Source organism: Peromyscus leucopus, chromosome 12 (genome assembly GCF_004664715.2).
Source record: "Peromyscus leucopus breed LL Stock chromosome 12, UCI_PerLeu_2.1, whole genome shotgun sequence".
Classification (NCBI taxonomy): Eukaryota; Metazoa; Chordata; class Mammalia; order Rodentia; family Cricetidae; genus Peromyscus; species Peromyscus leucopus.
Window position 1 is genome coordinate 80,235,387 of NC_051073.1, and position 4,552 is coordinate 80,239,938.

Genomic DNA, 4,552 nt, shown 5'->3' on the forward strand with positions numbered 1-4,552 from the left:
CGCCTGCCCTTTGTTTTGGAGCGGTGGCCCGGCCCGCCGCCATAAACGGCCACGGAACGCCGCGCTGGCCAATCGGGGCCAGCGCCCCGCCCTCCCGCCCCGCCCCGCCGCCGTGTCCCCGCCCCCGCCGCGTCCCCGCCCCCCGCCCTGCCCCAGGCGCCCACGCGCGTTCCGCCGCGCCCCGGGGACTCGGCCTGAGCCGCCCGCCTCGGCTGAGATCGCCGCGGTCTCCAGGGGCGGGGCCTGGCGAGGAACCGCCTGAGGCTGGAGTCCAGGCGACCGACCAGGTGGCTGGGCGGGTCGGGAGGTCCAGGTCCTGGGAAGGCCACAGGTTCGCGCCGTGGCCGCAGGCTGCAGGCAGGAGGACCTGGAGTGCAAGCTTCTGCGCTTTCTCCATCCCGACCACCCTTCCTCAACTCTCCGAGTCACCACGTGAGAGCCTCCAGATCTCCGTGGACTTGAACTGTGGAACCTCCAGATCACAATTCCTGCCTACAACACAGGCAGCCTATGTCCACTTTCCATGTCCATATTTGCGCCTCTTCCATATGCCTGTTATTTTTTTCTTGGTCTCTTTAGATCGATTTTTAAAATAAAAGCACACTGCTGAGAGTGGGTGTACACATTTTAATACATGTTAGCGCCCTCTAGAGTGTTAGGATTTATTGTATTGAGAATGCCCCTAATTGATTCGATTGCGGCTTTTATTGCCAGTTACCCATGAGCTGCCATTTACTTAGCGACCCTCTCAAGTGATTGATTACTCTCGTTTATATTCTTCCTAGCTAGAAGATGGAATCTCACGGGTTTTGGTTTTTAAGATATTCAAGCTGTAATTCAAGCTGGCCTCAACTATGCAGCCCAACTTTAGTTTTAAAACTTATTGTGTGCGTAAGTGTGCACTTGTGCACACTCCGCATGCTGTGGAGGACAGAGGACAGCTCTGCTTCTCTCCTACCATGTGGGGCCTGGAGTCTCTCAGGTCATCAAGCTTGACAATAAGTGCCTTTATCCACTGAACCATCTGGCTGGCCTCTCTCTCTTGAGACAGGGTTTCTCTGTGTAGCCCTGGCTATCCTGGAACTTGCCCTGCAGACCAGGCTGGCCTCAAACTCACAGAAATCCACCTGCCTCTGCCTCCTGAGTGCTGGGATTAAGGCATGTGCATGGCTCTTTTATTTTTAAAGTATTTAATCTTTTAATTTCTTAAGGTTTATTTTTATTTACATGTATGCATATGTATTAATGTATCCCACATACGTGCATGTCTGTGGAGGCCAGAAGAGGGCGTCAAATCTTCAGGAGCTGGAATTACAGGTGGTTTTGAACCACTCAACAGGGTTCCTGGAAACCTTTTTATTTTCATGTTTTGTGTGTGTGTGTGTGTGTGTGTGTGTGTGTGTGTGTGTGTGTGTGTGAGAGAGAGAGAGAGAGAGACAGAGAGAGAGACAGAGAGAGAGACAGAGAGACAGAGAGAGGAGACAGAGAGATAGAGAGAGAGACAGAGAGGCAGAGAGAGGAGACAGAGAGACAGAGAGAGGAGACAGAGACAGAGAGAGGAGACAGAGAGACAGAGAGAGGAGACAGAGAGGCAGAGAGAGGAGACAGAGAGACAGAGAGAGGAGACAGAGACAGAGAGAGGAGACAGAGAGACAGAGAGAGGAGACAGAGAGACAGAGAGAGGAGACAGAGAGGCAGAGACAGAGAGAGACAGAGAGAGGAGACAGAGAGACAGAGAGAGACAGAGAGAGGGCCCTCTTGTGTTTAAAGCCACTCTCATGAGCATGGGAGTGGTTATTTGCTGGAACAAGGGCAACTTCCCAGTGGCTACAGCACTAAAGTCGGACTCTTCAGACATGGTGGGCACACCTTTAATCCTAGCAGAGACAGGAGGTCTCTGTGATTCTCTTTGAGTTCCAGCCAGGGCTACAGAGTGAGACTCTGTGCCCATAGGGGAAAAAACAAAAAAGTTTTAAAAGGTTAGAGCAATGAGCTCAGGGTTGAGAGCCCCCAATGAGTTCATTTCCCAGCGCACACATCACAGCTCAGGTCTAGGAGCTCTGATACAGTCTTCTGGCCTCCGTGGTCATCTACACACACATGCACATAAAACACACAGGCGCCAAGATGCAGACACAGACACATACATTTAAAAATACACAATTAATCTTTTAAAACAGAAACAGATTGGAGTCCCCAGCCAACTATTAACTATCAGTAGGTCCTCAGTGAGGGTGGGGACTTGAATCCCTCCCCCACCGGGACGGAATATGGCTGGGTTCCATCTTGTGCTATGAGTTCCCGAGTACAGCAACATATCACGTTCAGAAAACCGTCTCACAGACTCCTTCCCATCCTGCAGCTGGTACATCCTTTTTGCCGTCTTCACAGTGTTCCCGAACCTCAGAAGTGCTGATACAGGTGTCCTGTCTCGGGCTGAGCATTCAACAGTCTCGCTTCAACACATTAACCAGTTATGACTGTTAACCACTGGCCACTGTAAACGGAAGCTTCTCTGACCAAGGCTGAGAGCCACACTGATCCACTCATGGTGTGAACATGAACATGTAGAAAGTAAGTTTGACTACACGTCTATTCAGCAGGGCAGCAGGCTTCCCCCAGGGCTGATGGCCTCCTTAGAATGGGCGTTTTTGTTAGTTGGTTGGTTTTTGTTTTGTTTTCGAGACAGGGATTCACTGTGTAGACCTGACTGTCCTGGGACTCACTTTGTAGACCAGGCTGGTCTGAAACTCAGAGATCCACTTGCCTCTGCCTCCTGAGGGCTGGGATCAAAGGTGCTACCAAGCCTGTATCACCACAACTGGCTTTAGAATTGGCTGTGGACCATCCATTCAGGGCGCCTCCATTCAACTTTTTTTTTTTTTTTTTTTTCCGAGACAGGGTTTCTCTGTGTAGTTTTGGTGCCTGTCCTGGATCTGTAGACCAGGCTGGCCTCGAACTCACAGAGATCCACCTGCTTCTGCCTCCTGAGTGCTGGAATTAAAGGCATGCACCACCCCTGCCCTTTTAAAAAAACTTTTTAAAATTAGCTTACAAAATAGTAGGTTTACATATGGCATTTTCATATTTCCTTAACATTGGTTAACCTTCCTCTAGCCCCACACCCATTCATACCACACTACTGCCCTCCCTTCCTTAAGGCCTCTCCCAAGTCCACTTGCCCTTTTTAGCTCCTGGCCTCTAGAAGCACTCTAGGACAAACACACAAATCTAAAAAATTTAAGCAGCTAGAATCTACACTGACAGAGAATGTGTCATTTGATGCTTCAAGAATTTCTGTGAGCCGGGCAGTGGTGGCGCACAGTGTACTAGTCAACAGAAGCTGTAAAGTAGGCCATGCACAGCAGCAATCCATTATCAAGTACAAGTGGTATAATACCAGATCCAGCCCGAGCAGGTCCTGAAGGGACAAGGGAGTTACATGAAGAAGTTGCCCAAATGCCTCTGCTTTCTACTCCTGTTACAATGCCATCTGCTGCCAAGCATGCACCTGCAGCCTCATGGGGTGTGCCCTATGATTAGTTGACTGAGGAAGAGAAGACTAGGGCCTGGTTTACTGATGGTTCTGCATGCTATGCAGGTGTGGGGGACCAGCCCCCACCTTTACCTGGGTACTCTTGAGGAGTGAGGGATAAGAGATTTAGATAGAAGTGTAGAGGGGAGAGAGAAAGACAGAAACACAGGATAGCCTCGGGAGGGCCTGGATCCTTACCCACCGGCCCAGAACTTTATTCATTTATAACAATGCCAAGGAGAGGAGCAAAAGACCTCCCCCTTGCTAGATACAGCCAAGTGTAGACCCTTCCAAACACCTGGTACCCAGGCCTCCAATAATCCTCTTGTGCAGGCACCACCCAGAAGTGGACAGCTGCAGCATTACAACCCTTTCTGGGACAACCTGAAAGATACCAGCAAAGGGAAATCTTCACAGTGGGCGGTACACGTGACATATATTTTATTTGGAAGGAGAAATGGCTAGGTGTGTGATTGTTCACTGATTCATGGCTGTAGCTAATGGATTGGCTGGATGGTCAGGGACTTGGAAAGAGCAGGATTAGAAAATTGGTGAGAAAAATATCTGAGGAAGAAGTATTTGGATAGATCTCTCCAAATTTTTGTGAAGATACTGTGTCCCATGTAAATGCTTACCAAAAGGTGACTTCAGCTAAGGAGGAGTTGAGTAATCAAGTAGATAGGATGACCGAATCTATGGACTGTCACTGACCAATGGGCCCGTGAACAAAGTGGCCCTGGTGGCAGAGATGGGGTTATGCAGGGACTCAACAACATGGACTTCCACTCAGCAAGGCCGACCTGGCTACAGCTGCTGCTGAGTGCCACATCTGCCAACAGCAGAAACCAACACTGAGCCCCAGGTGTGCTACATTCCTTGGGGTGAGCAGTCAGTGACCTGATGGCAGACTGACTACACTGGCCACTTCCTCTGTGGAAAGGACAACACTTTGTCCTTACTGGACAAATACTTATTCTGGTTATGGATTTGTCTTTCTTAATGTGTGCTTCTGCCAAA